The following is a 15,282-nucleotide window of genomic DNA, read 5'->3' as shown; positions in this document are numbered from 1 at the left end:
AAAGTGTATCCAATTTGAATCACTGTAAATAGTACTGTAAAGAATATCATTACACTCAAATATTTGACTGGTTACTTTGATTTACTTGAAATAACATTCTGAAAGTACAGATGCTAAAGTAAATGGATAGTCTTAAGTGTACAAACCCCTAGTAAAATACACAAAAGAGCCTTCTTCACATAAGCGATATAAAACATGAGAGGTACAGTAATTGTAAGGAAATATGGAGATAAGAAAGGCATCTGTTAGAGTCATGTTTATGAGGCTAAGATCAAAGAAGTCCTAGGTGATGGGGTTAGAACTGAAGTCACAGTCTTTGCTCTCCAGAAACTAACTGTAAGCAGAAACAATGGATAACTCTTTGTATTACAGAGCATAGAGCATGTCAGCAGAGCTACTGATACAAAGTATTTACTGAGTGAAGTCCTGCTGTAATACAGACACTGGGGAAGGTTTCAATGAGCCTACACAGAGGCAGGGTGTGGGTTTAATAGCAAGCTTAATTAAACAGCTTCCTGGTGAAAACTAAGGGCTCTCCAGCAAGATGTGAAATGCATATATTCTGTCCTTTGCTGGGAAACTTGTACTGAAAAGTGCGTCTTTGTTGCAGAACATTGAGAAGTAAAATTTGGCAGGGGTTGCAGGGGTACACAGTGGAAGAACACAATACCTTAAATTTGAGCCTTAATTGAAAATTCCCAAAATGCAAGTTGAAAACACATTTTGGAATTTTCCATAAATCCTGGCTGAACCACTTTTTTCCACTACAGCTCACTTACAGTAGCTGCTCCTGAAAGAGCCTTTCTGGTCTGCTTGAGAGTCCATCTTACTTTTTATCCTGCCTCACTCCCACTTTCCTTTATCTACTGCTCTGCTTACCTGCTTCTTGTTAATGCCCCTTTAAAGTTATGAGAGACACACCTAGCTCATGCTCACTGTTGCAATAATGCTGTTGCAAAGTAACAGTAGAAGTTCAGTAAATGTTTGTTTTGCAGATTAAATGGCTAAGAAAATAAAAGTTATTTTCCCTGAACAACTATCTTTATCAAAAGGTACTGTGTTCACTTTACTTTTTAACAATAGAACCTTTGCTATAACAATAAATGTACTGAGGAAACAGAAGTGAAATAATTATAACAGCCCTTCCCCATTAATCATTAAAACCAGCCTTAAACCACTAAAGAGAAGTAGGGGTATCTAAGACAATTTTCCCAACAATGGGCCTTAGTGATGTCAATCTGGTAATACAAAACTTCCTTCATTTCTATCATGGATAAAATAGCATTTAAATCAGGGCAAAGAAAGACCCAATGAACCACTGCACAATGGAATGAACAACAGCATAGTAACAAATATGAGATAAAGTTTACATTCTGGAAAGTTACTCTAACTAAACCTTCATTTGGGCTAAAGAAATGGAGAAAACTACAACATCTAAAATGCAGCTCTGGCTCCAGCTCCCTACTGGACTCAGAAGCCACTCATTCTTTGCATAAACACCAGAATCTTTCTAAACTGACCTCAGGATTTGTGTGCATGTGTAAGTATATGTATACATGTGTTTGTGTATATGTGTGTATTTATATGCCTATATGTATATGTTATGTGTATGTGTGTGTGTGTGTATATATATATATATATATATATATATATATATATATATATATATATATGTGTGTGTGTGCTTAGGTATATATATATATATGTATTCATATGTATGTATATATACCTATATGCACATGTTATGTTTATGTATGTATATTGTTAGGTATATATATATGTGTATATGTTTAAGTATGTGAATATGTTTATGTATATGTTTGTGTATACTAAAGAGTAAGTCTTATTTTTTAGACCAAGAAAGTTTCCATGACAAGAGGTTGTAAGGCATATGACTAATCCCAGTGGATTTTACCTAAAGTTTCTGCTTCATATAACATTGAGAGGAATTTGTGAATATTATATTAATTATATCACATAAAATCTCACAAAGCAATGTGAAGCCATGGGTTTTAGAATCAGGTCACCTGATTTCTTGTTCCAGCTCAGCCTCTGGCAAGCTCTATGATGTTGATAGAACCTCATTTTCCTCATTTACTAAATGCAAGCTCTCTACTCTCTCACCAACTTCATGGCAAGCATAATGCAAGTTAATATGTAAAAGCTCTTAACACACTCTAATTTGATGTACAAATCTGGCTGTACTTTTATAGCTATGCCCTCAGGGGAACTAAGTCTAAAATACCTGAAGTTTCTGGGCTTCCAAGTTTATCTTCCTCTGCATATTTCATTTGCCTGACTACAGAGAACAGGATCATTAATATTAATATTCAGACTTCATGAATTATGCACTTGAACTAAGACAATTTTGTTCTACCTTTTCTGTCTTATGCTTGATCTCACATGTCCACTGAGCTTCAGTCATGAGCAACGACCATCAAGGAAAATGAAGACCTATAGTATCTTTGAGAAGGTAGAACTTGTAGCCTTTCATGTATGAGGATCTGCCTATCAAAAAGGTCGATATCCATAGGTGCTAATGTACATTTAACTCTCCAATCCTTGATCTCAGTCTTCATAAAAATCCCATTGCATCAGTTACCCATCACTGATCCCTGACTCTGGAAACCTTTGCAGTGAAAGTCTGGTTGGAACACTCAATGGTGAGAGAGAAGAGTGATTATACGAGCAAGAGATATTGAGACCATGATTGGAAAAATCACAGAGACAAATAGCCAAACAAGTGCAAACACATGAACTGTGAACCAATAGCTGAGGAGCCCCCATGGAACTGGATCAGGCTCTCTGGATAAGTGAGACAGTTGATTAGCTTGAACTGCTTAGGGGGCCCCTAGGCAGTGGGACCAGGACCTGTCCTTGGTGCATGAGCTGCCTTTTTGGAATCTAGGTAGGGCCTATGCTTGAGACACTTTTCTCAGCCTTGGTATAGGGAAGTGGGGACTGGACCTGCCTCATCTGAATCTACCAGGCCGGGCTGATTTCTGAGAGACCTTACCTTGGAGGAGGTGGGAATGGGTGGTGGATTTGAGAAGAAGGCTGTGGGGTGGGAGGAGGGAGGACAGGGAGATGTATGACTGATATGAAATATTAATTATAAAATAAAAATATTTTTAAAAATTTCAAAAGCAACCATAAATTAAAACTGATAAAGATTAGATTTGGAGCTTCCCAAAGTTAGGGTTGGGGAAAGGTTTTGTTTTTGTCTTCCAGGAAAAGGAAAGCATCCAGCTAAGGAATCTGAAGACCACTGAACAAATGAGACATCTGAAGTGAAAGGATGAATCATTCAGAAATCTTTCCCAAGAATAGGATTTTCTACAGTGAACCATGACTAGGCCTAATTTTGAAGTCTCCAAAAATGTGATTGGACTCCACAAAGATAATTCCATCAGGATGATTATAATGCCACTAAGCTGACAAACACCACCCAAATATCAGCTCTGGACTATAAATTGCTCAGGACAATTTTGAGATGAGTAGCTGAGATGACCTAGTCTCACAGACTACTGGAGCAAGGACTTGAAACAAGCCCTATGTTTTCACATTATGCAGAGACTAGACAACAAATGACACAGCTAACTCTCACAGAACTTTACAATTAACCCCCAAATTTTTCTTTTCAGGTTCCCCTAAAAATGCTGTGGCCCTCAGACAGCAGGAAGTAATTTTAAGAACATGACACCCACATTCCCAAGAGTTGGGGTGGGTGGTTTTCATTGTTTAGGATGGTTGGTTACAAGTTGTTAATTGATAATGGTCAGGAAAAAGAACTTAACAGGGAGATTGGATTCAGGATTTTTGATTTAAAAAAAGGAAAAGAAAAGAAAAAAAGAGGATATAGATAAGAGATAGATTATTAAATCTACCTGAAAAGAAAAAAAGAGATGATACACATATGTTAACATAAAAGAGTAGATTATTGAATCTACTTTTAAAAGGAAACTACTAGTTTTAAATATTTTACTTGGATTGGATATTTGTATATTGTATACAAATTATCTATATTTGAGATTGATTTTGTTAGACAATACTGTACATTTATTTCTAATCTTGTTCAAAGTATTATACCTATACAATTCATTTAACAATGTAATCCAAATTACTAGTCCTTGAAAGTTATTACCAACTAATTAGGATATAAAAAAATGAAAGTTAGTAGTTAGTCATTACAGTCAAACTTGTAGTCATATTAGGTACATTTTCAAGGTCAAGCAGAAATACATTTTAGATAAACAGATCATCTTCAAACACTTCAGAAATCTACAGAATATGGCATTTAAGATGTTTAATGACATAGATTTTTTCCCCTTTTTTTATGACAATGATACATGTCTGTTCTTGGCAGCACCAATCTACTTCAGAGAAGATGATAGGCCTTGAAGAAACTCCATATGGTGTTTACTTTCACTTTAGCAAAAGTTAGCCACTGGGCAAGAAAGTGCCCTGGCGTGGACTGCTGACAGTGTGCTGTCCAAAATGGACAAGCAGGGCACAAAAGAAAGGACTGCTAATCCTTGCCAAGACAAGGTAGAAAGGCTCTTCAGAAAATCCTGCTTCACACATGAGTGTCAGTTATGCTAAGCTTGTAGGCCAAAGATTGATTCCCCAGTGTTGGAGAGAAACCTTGGGTGACTTTTCAGGCTGCCAGCTGTTTCTGTTATTCCTCACATTTTTTGGAAGTTGCTTGTTTGCACTTCCTTTTTAATTAGGTAATATTTTCTTCTTGGGTCTCTGAGGGGGTTGAAGATTAGATAGTTATAGTTTTAGTTTTCCTTGTTAACAAATTCAAAAAAGAAACACACTAAAGAGATGTAAAGTGTATAAGTTTAAAAGACATCAAAAGATAGTTTTTGGTTGATAATGTAAGTTAGGATAGAAAATGAATTAGAATCATTTTGACCTCACCAAAAAAGGATAGATAATAGAACATTTTCATTGAAGTTTTCAAATGTAAATGGATTGGCATTGTTGATATATTTATTGCTTGTATATATTGTATAGTTATTGTACTTATTGTATATAGTTTTTTCTTACATTAGTTATAAGTTTTTAGACAAAGGGGAAATATGGTGATATTTTATTTGTGCTATAACAAATAAAGCTTGCCTGGAGATCAGAGGATAAAGCTAGCCACTATATTCAGTATAGAGGTCAGGCAGTGGTATCCCACACCTTTAATCCTAGCATTTGGGAGACAGAGATTCATCAAGATCTCTATGAGTTCAAGGCCACACTGGGAACAGAGCCAGACATGGTGGCACATGCCTTTAATCCCAGTACTAATTGACCATAGAGGTCTAGATATCTGTATAGATAGACATGAAGTGATAGAGCTGGGCAGAAAGAGGAAGTGATGTAGCTGGGTGGAGAGAAGAATTAAGGAGGCAGGACACAGAAAGGTATACAGATGTGAGTATAGAGGAAATAGCTCTCTCTTGGGCTGAGGAATTTCTAGCAGTAAGAATTTGTGACTGTGGCTTATTCTATCCCTCTGATCTTTCAGCTTTCACTCCAATATCTGGCTCCAGGGTTTTTATTAAGACTGTTTAGCAATTTGTATTACATGGGTTAATTTTATTTAATCAAACATATCCTGGCATCATTAAACAAATGTTCTAGAGCATAAGCAAAAGTAACACTCCTTAAAATAATATTCTACAACATTCCCCCCTTTTGTCTAAATAAAAGATGAAAGGTTTTAACTTTAACATAGTAAGACTGTACACAATAAGAATAATGATCAAGCAAAGATTTATTCACAATATAATGAATTCCAGGTCATTTGTGTCTGGCAAATTAAACAAAAATACTCCATTATCTATCCTATCTTAATGAATTTAAAGTTTTTTACCTAATTTACTCTCTACCATAACTAAGGAAAACTGCAACTACATCTAGTCTTCAACTCCATCAAAGATCCCAGAAGGATAATATTATCTGAGTAAACAAAAAGTGCATTGCAAACAACTTCCAAAACTCTGGAAATGACAAAGACTTTGGCTGCCTGGACAGTCACCCAAAGTTCCTAGTGCAACATTGAGGCATCCATCTTCAGCCTATATGTCCATAGTACCTGGAAGACTTCTCAGTGAAGCGGGAAATTTGAAGGACTTTTGCATTATATTGGCAAAGTTAATAAGTTGCTTTACTCTGTGTCCTGCAGAATATGTGGAAGACTCTTCTGTGAATCAGAATATTGAAGGGCTGACCTGCCTTGTTTTGACAAACTTCAACAGTCTTTTTCCTGTGTCCTGCATTTCCAGTCTGGACAGCACATTGTCACCTGTCAAAGGCAAGAACAGTTTCTTTGCCCAGTGGCTAGCCTTGCCACAATGAAAGCAAATTCCATAAAAAGTTTCTTCAATGCACATCATCTCTGAAGTAAATTGGTACTGCCATAAGCTGATAGGTCTCATTGTCATGAAAAACTTTAAATTAAAAAAAACATTTAAAATGCCATACTCTATGGGTCTTTGAAGTACCTGAATACATCTATCTAAAATATATCTATTTAACCTAGAAAATATATATCACATATCTACATATTTGATTGTTATAAATGGCCTATGTTTCTTGATTGTCCTCTATAACTAATACCTTCCAAACACTAGAACTTTATCTTATATTTTTAAATGAACTGTGTACATATAATAACTTAAACAAGAGTAGAAACACATATATAATATGTGGTAACAAAACCCCTTAAATTTGTATCAATATACAAAACCCTTTTAGACCAGAGCAGAAACATATATACAGAGTAACAAAAATAACTTTAAATTTATATTAATATAAAAAAAATCCTATAAATAAAAGTAGAAATATATACAAGGTATTATAACAAGAATTACCTTAAATTTGTAACAATCCTTACAAATACAAAATATTTGAGATCAACAGTTGTCCCTTATTTTGTAATAGAATCAACAATCTACCCAATTATTTAAAGTATATTCAACAATCCTCACTTCCATCCTATCATTCTTATATCCCCCTCACTTTCTTTTCTTTTTCCTTTTTTCTTTTTTTCAAAGAAATTCCTGAATGTAATATCATTTGCATAATTTTCTCCCTTGCCAATACCAGTAACACACAACCCCCATAAATGATGACAAGCATCCATAAATCACCAAATGAACAAATACCATTCTTCCCACCTCTTACAAATGTGGATGTTGTCCCCAAAATTACTTCCTCTTTTCTGGGAGCACTGATACACTGAAAAAACTGAAATGTTGGCCAATGGAATTATTTTGATCCAGGTAGAATCATTGTAGTGAGACCCCATCATCCTTTTGGAGACTTCAGAGTTCACTGTTCAGAAAATTTATTGTTCATTGTGGAATATTTAAACATTATTAATATAAAAATAGAAAGTTTAAATTTTAAGATACTAATATACCTAAAAAAGTTTTCAAAAAGTCAAAATAAATTTTAAGAGAAAGAAATTTGTGACAAATGTAGTCTCTAGATTTTAGTTTTCTACTGTGCCATACCAAGTAGCTCTTCTGACATGAGACAGAGACTCTGCATTTCTTTTAACAACATTCTTGGGTTTAGAGAGAGCCACACTCCAACTCCAAAGCCAGTTTTGGATTGTAATTGAATTAGAACAACAACTATTTTGAGAGGAAAAGAGATTTTACCCAGTAGAAAGTAATTGTACCAACATACCAGATTGTTTCTTGGTAATTTTTTTCTCCCTTCTCTTTCAGATGTCTATTTGTCCAAAGATCCTTGTAGTCTTCAAGATGGATATTTTTATTTTCCTGAAATGGTGAAAACAAAACCCTGTCATGACCCTAATTTGGTGAGTTTTTCCTTTTGACATGGTAAATCACCACCTCGGTTGAGAACTCTCACTTCTCCAAAGCAATTTTATTTCCATTTGACAAATATATTTTTGACCTTTTAAAAGTTAAGGTATTCCTAAAGTTTATAGGCTGGTTTACTCCAACAGTCCCCTTTTCAATTCCAGGTTTCTTCGCAGCTGTCCTTTGCTTTTTAACAATCAAGAAATTAAAAATCTAAACAATAACATATAGAATCCAGACTCCCTAAGTATTTCCCATGTCATATGACCTTTTTCTTCTTTCCCTTATCTTATTATTAAGAAATTTTCTATTAATTTTACATATCAACCACAAATCCCCCTCTTCCTTCTTTCTGTCTCCCATCATTCCCCCCAAATCACCCCCAATCCCCACATTTGCCAAGTCAAGGTTTCCTATGGAGAGTTAACAGAGCCTGGCACACTCAGCTGAGGCAGGTCCAAGCCCCTCTCTCCCTGCCCCAAACTGTACAAGGTGTCATACCCTACCCCACACATGCACCAGGAACAGATCTCGATCCCCCTGACACCCAAACAGTTCAAGCTAAACAACTGTTTCCTTTATCCAGAGGGCCTAGTCTAGTCCGATGAAGGCTCCACAGCTATTAGTCCACAGTTCATGGGCTTCCATTTATGTGGCTGGGTCATCTCTGCACACGTTTCCATCATGATCTCACTGTCCCCTGCCCATAGAATCCCTCCTTTCTCTCATTGATTCAATTCCTTGAGCTCAGCATGGTACCTGGCTGAGGATCTCTGCATCTACTTCCATCAGTAACTGGATGAAAGCTTTATGATGACAGTTAAGATATTCACTAATCTGATCACTGGAGTAGACCAGTCAAGGCATCCTCTCAACTATTGCTGGTAGTAAAAGCTGGGATCATCCTTGTGGATTCCTGGGAAATTCTCCAGCACCTATTTGCATGATGCCTTCATTTACCATGGCATCTCTTTCCTTTCTCTCCCACTCTGTCCCTGTTTTAGCATGATCCTCCCATTTCTTTAGGCTCTCATCCCCCATTGTTTGTTCTCCATTACCCACCCACCCCCACTCCCAGTTTGTTTATGTAGATCTCATGTATTTCTCCTTTGCTGGGTTATCTACATGTCCCTCTTAGGGTCCTCCTTGTTAGGTAGCTTCTCTGGAGCTGTGGGTTGTAGTCTGGTTATTCTAGTATCCACTTATGAATTAGTACATACCATATTTGTCCTTCTGAATCTGGGTTACCACACCCAGGATAATATTTTCTAGTTCCATCCATTTGCCTACAAATTCATGATATCATTGTTTTTTAATGCTGAGTAGTACTCCATTGTGTATATGTACCACATTTTGTTTATCCATTCTTCGGTTGAGGGGCAGCTAGGTGGTATCCAGGTTCTGGCTATTATGAATAATGCTGCTATGAACATAGTTGAGAATGTGTCCTTGTGGAAAGATTGAGCATTCCTTGGGTATATGCTCAAGAGTTGTATAGCAGGGTTCTGAGGTAAATTGATTCCCAACTTTCTGAGAATTGCCATACAGATTTCCAAAATGGCTATACAAGTTTTCATTCCCACCAACAGTGGAGGAGTATTCTCCTTGCTCTGCATCCTCTCCAACATAAGCTGTCTTCGTTGTTTTTGACCATACCCATTCTGACAGGTAAAAGATGGTATCTCAGAGTCATTTTGATTTGCATTTTCCTGATGACTAAGGATGTTGAGCAATTCCTTAGGTGTTTTTCAGCCATTTGAGACTTTTCTGTTGAGAATTCTCTGTTAAGCTGTATAGATAATTTTAAATTGGATTGTTTGGTGTTTTGATGTCTAGTTTTTTGAATTGTTTATATATTTTGCAGGTCAGCCGTCTGTCAGATGTAGGGTTAGTGAAGATCTTTTCTGTAGGTTGTGATTTTGTCTTATTGGCCATGTCCTTTGCCCTACAAAAGCTTCTCAGTTTCAGGACATCCCATTTATTAATTGTTGCTCTCAGTGTTTGTGCTATTGGTCATATATTGAGGAAGTGGTCTTCTGTGCCAATACATTCAAGACTATTTCTTACTTTCTTTTCTAACTGGATTTATGTTGAGGTCTTTGATCCACTTGGACTTGAGTTTTGTGCATGGCAATAGATATGGGTCTATTTACAATCTTCTACATGTTGACATCCAGTTATGCCAGCACCATTTGTTGAAGATGCTTTCTTTTTTCCATGGTACAATTTTGGCTTCTTTGTCAAAAATCAGGTGTTCATGGGTGTGTAGATTAATGTCAGGGTCTTCAGTTAAATTCCATTAGTCCACATGTTGGTTTTTATGCCAGTACAAGCTGTTTTTATTACTATCGCTCTATAGTAGAGCTTGAGGTCAGGGATTGTGATGCCTCCAGAGGTGACTCTATTTTACAGGATTGTTTTAGCTATCCTGGGTGGTTTTTTTTTTTTTTTTTTTTTGCATATGAAGTTGAATATTGTTCTTTACATGTCTGTGAAGAATTGTGTTGGTATTTTGATGAGGATTGCATTGAATCTGTAGATTGCACTTGGTAAGATTGCCATTTTTACTATGTTAATCTTACCTATTCAAGAGCATAAGAGAGCTTTCCATTTTCTGATATCTTCTTTGATTTCTTTCTTCAGAGACTTAAAGTTCTTTTCATACAGGTCCTTTGCTTCCTTAGTTAGAGTTACTCCATGGTATTTTATATTATTTGTGGCTATTGTAAAGGGTGATGTTTCTCTGATTTCTTTCTCAGTCCATTTATCATTTGTATTTATGAGGGCTACTGATTTTTTTGGAGTTAATCGTATATCCTGTCACATTACTGAAGGAGTTTATCAGTTGTAGAAATTCCCTGGTAGAATTTTTGGGGTCAGTTATATATACTAATATATCATCTGTGTTTGACTTCATCCTTTCCAATTTGTATCCTCTTGATTTCATGTTGTCTTATTGCTCTAGCTAGAACTTCAAGTACTGTATTGAATAAATATGGGGAGAACAGAAGCCATGTCTTTTTCTTGATTTTAGTGGAATTGCTTTGAGTTTCTCTCCATTTAATTTGATATTGGCTGTCAGCTTTCTGTAAATTGCCTTTATTGTGTTTAGGTATGTTCCTTGTATTCCTGATCTCTCTAAAACTTTTATCATGAAGGGATGTTGGATTTTGTCAAAGGCCTTCCAGCATCTAACAAGATGATCATGTGTTTTTTTTTTTCTTTCAGTTTGTTTATATGGTGTGTTACATTGACAGATTGTTGTGTGTTGAACAATTCTTGCATTAATGACCAGTGATTGTTAATTTCTGTTTTTGTTTTTTTTGGTGGTAGTGTTGTATGTTTCCCTTATTTAGTATTTGTTGGTGTGGAACTGTCTATTGCCTGTGTTTTCATGGGTGTATCTAACTTCCTTAGGTTGGATGTTGCTTATAATGCTTTCCATAGGGCTGGATTTGTGGAAAGATATTGTTTAAATCTGGTTTTATCATGGTATATTTTATTTTCTCTGTCTATGGTGATTGAGAGTTTTGCTGGGTATAATATTCTGGGTTGGCATCCATGGTTTCTTAGTGTCTACATAATGTCTGTCCAGGACCTTCTGGCTTTTAGAGTCTCCATGGAGAAGTCAGGTGTTATTCTTATGGGTCTGCTTTTATATGTTACTTGGTCTTTTTCTTTTGCCACTCTTAATATTCTTTCTTTAATCTGTATGTTTATTGGTTTGATTATTATGTGGCCTTTTTTTGGATTCAGTCTATTTGGTGTTCTGTAAGCTAGTTGTATCTTTCTAGGTATTTCCTTCTTTAGGTTGGGAAAGTTTTCTTCTATGATTTTGTTGAATATATTTTCTGTGTCTTTGAGTTGGTATTCTTCTCTTTCTTCTATCCCTATTATTCTTAGGTTTGGTCTTTTCATGGTGTTCCAAATTTCCTGGATGTTTTGTGTTATGATTTTGTTGATTTTAGTGTTTTTCTTTGACTGACAAGTCTATTTCCTCTATTATAGCTTCAACTCCAGAGGTCCTCTCTTCCATCTCTTGCATTCTGTTGGTTATGCTTGCATCTATAGTTCCTGTTCATTTCCTCATATTTTCCACTTCAGTATTCCCTCAGTTTGTGTCTTATTTATTGTCTGGATTTCAGTTTTCAAATCTTGAACTGTTTTCTTCACCTGTTTAATTGCTTCCTCCTGGCTTTCTTTAAGGGATTTACTGATTTCTTACGATGTTTTCTTTGTCTTTTCCTCAATTTCTTAAAGAGAATTTTTCATTTCCTCTTTAAAGACCACTATTTTCTTCTTAAAGTTATTTTTAAGGTCGATTTCTTCTGTTTCTTCTGAGTTGGTATGTTCAGGTCTTGCTGATATAGGTTCTGATGGAGGCATAATGGTCTTTATGTTGTTGCCTGTATTTTTACACTGGTGTCTACCCATCTTTTTCTCCACTTGGTGCAAGTGGTGTCTGTGTCTGATAGAGCCTCTCTTGGTCTGATGAAACTCTTGGTCCATTGGGAGCCCTTGGTCTATTTGGGGCTCTTGGTGCTGGTGCTGATGGACTCTTTGTCTCAGGGGAAAGCTCCTATTCCAATTGGCACTGGTGAGCTCTTTCTCAGGGGACAGTTGCAGTCTTTGAGGGTGGATGGGGGTTGGAAGAGGTGGGACTTGTGGGTTGAAGGGCCTGGTGGGGCATGGTGGTAGTCTGACCGTTTTGCAGGTAGCCTGCCTACTAGCCTGAAATTGGGACTACAATGGGTAGTGGTGTGTGGGCACAGGATAGTGCCCCTGGGCCCAAAGCCTACAGGCTGGGGTGTTTGCCTATGAAAAACTCACCTCTTAGTCCAATCAACACTTGTGGGTAAACTTTTTCTTTCATATTACTTTTACTCTCTCTTTAAAGACTTTATTATTATTTTTAAAGTATCATTTTTTTTGTATGACTATACCCTTTTTCTTTCGTTTTTTTTCTTCTTTCAAGACAGACTTTCTCTGTGTAGCCTTGCGCCCTTCCTGGAACTCACTTTGGAGACCAGGCTGGCCTCGAACTCACAGAGATCCACCTGCCTCTGCCTCCTGAGTGCTGGGATTAAAGTCATGCACCACCACTGCCCAGCTGTCTCTTTTTCTTTTCTTAAGCCTATGCACATCGTTAAACACACTGTAACCTGTCTAGAGCTTTTTCTGTCTCAACCTCTTTTATTGTATATCTTCAGCTTTTTTTGAGTGTATGAGCAAACCTTTAAATTGCTAACCTACACCTGGATCCTCCACATATGGCTCTCAGTTTGCTTTGCCTGCACCTCATATAGTGAAAACTTAGCATGAAACTTGTGGCCAGTTGGAGGTTTGTCTGACCAGGAACTGCATTCAACCTTCCTAGATTTCTAGAATGCCAATTCTTGTGCTGTGACAGGCATTTTTACTTAGTTTTTTGTTTCTACTTAATGTACTGACTACTCAAGGACTTGCCAGCAGGCAGAAACTCTTAAAAGAACAGTATCCTCTTAAAAACAAAACAACAATAACAACAAAAAACTTCCTCAGGCAATATGGAAATTCCATTGCCATGTTGGTATGCCAAAATGTTGCAGTTTGGTTTTGCTCTTTTGGGGGCCTGCCACCCAGCTCCCAAATAAATCAAACACAGAGGCTTATTCTTAATAATGAATGCCCAGCCTTAGCTTGGCTTGTTTCTTGCCAGCTTTTCTTAACTTTAAATTATTCCATCTACCTTTTGTTTCTGAGCTTTTACCATTGTTGTACTTCTATAACTTTTACTTTTACTCTGTGGCTTGCTGTGTAGCTGGGTGGCTTGCCCCTGTATCTTTTTCATTCTCTAGCTCTTCTTCCTCTTCTCTTTTCTTCTCCCAGATTTCTCCTTCTACTTATTCTTTCACCCTGCCAGATCCTTTCTCCTGTCTTCCTATTCAGTTCTTTATTAGACTGTCAGGTGTTTTAGACAGGCACAGTTACACAACTTCACAGAGCTAAACAAATGAACATAAACAAAATAACATAACTGAACATAATGTTCTATAACAAGGAAGTGAACCCAAGACTATCCAAACACTATATTGCACTAGCCACCTTTCTTCCTGTCTTTCTTAGAAGAAGAGTACATGCAAAGAAATAACAAGGCAGGTGTGATGGTTAATGCAAATTTTCAACTTGAGTGTATATGTAATCACCATGTAAAGAAACCTCCAGCTGTGTCTATGAGGAGAGAAGATCTGCCCTGAATTTGATAGTATCATTTCACAGGCTTGATTACAAGGATGAATACAAAGGAAAAAATGACCAGAGTCACCATCATCTCTCTCTCTCTCTGTTTTCTGACTGTGGGTGCAATGGGCTGTCACAAGCTCCTGCCACCATGACTTGTCTGCCATGATGGACTGTGCATTCAAACTGTGAGCCAAAATAAACTCTTCCTCCCTTGAGCTGCCTCTGTCAAGTGTTTTATCATAGCAATAAGGAAATCAATACAATAAGAAATGTACAGTAGAGAATAAGCAATTTATAAGAATAAGCAACATAGACCACTTGTGGAACATCACACTTACTGTGCTTGTTGGTTCAAATATAGCCCTACACTGATTGAAGTGACAGTCAGAAAGCCTATTTCTTTCTTGTGGTCAATGAAAGAATTGTTTTCTTTGTCACAAAGAAGCAAGTATGCTTAGTAAGTAGTTACTTTTCTTTAAAAAATACTTTCTTTATGCATATGAGTATTTTTTCTGGATGTATGTCTGTATACCACATGAGTACTGTACCCATGGAGGCCTAAAAAGGGCATCAGATTCACTGGAACTGGGGATGACAGAGAATTGTGGTCTACCATGTAGGTGCTGGGAATTGAACCTGGGGCCCCTGAAAGTGTTCTTCATCATTGAAGAATTGTTCTAGCTCTTATTAGTTGCTTTTCTACTATTTTTTGATAAGATACCATGTATAGATAAAGGAGTTCATTTGAACTTACAAAGGATATGGTCCATCATGGTAGGGATAGCATGGAATCAAGAGGTCAACATGGTAGCTGAAGCTAGGGTCTGAAAGCTAAGAGCTCACATCTTGAAACTCAAGTAAGAGGTACTCAGGTTGGAATAGCATATGGCTTTGAAATGTTGAAGTCTGTTCCCAGTGAAACACTTCTTCCAACAAGGCCATAATTCCTAAGCCTCCCCAGACAGTGCCACCAACTAGGGATTATGTACTCAAATGTCCCTGACTATGGGGGATATCTAATTCAAACCACCACATTCCATTCATTGGCCCTCATAAGCTCATGGTATTCTATAATGGAAAATGCATTTAGTCCAATTTTAAAAGTTTACATAGTCTTTCACAGTTTCAATGTTGTTTAAAAGTCCAGACTAGCTTCTATTACTCAAAACAGTCTCTTAACTGTAAGCTCCTGTAATATCAAAAAACAAATTACACACTTTCAATA

This window comes from Onychomys torridus, chromosome 5 (assembly GCF_903995425.1).
Source record: "Onychomys torridus chromosome 5, mOncTor1.1, whole genome shotgun sequence".
Classification (NCBI taxonomy): Eukaryota; Metazoa; Chordata; class Mammalia; order Rodentia; family Cricetidae; genus Onychomys; species Onychomys torridus.
The sequence above is the reverse complement of the archived record's forward strand: the minus strand, read 5'-3'. Positions refer to the sequence as shown.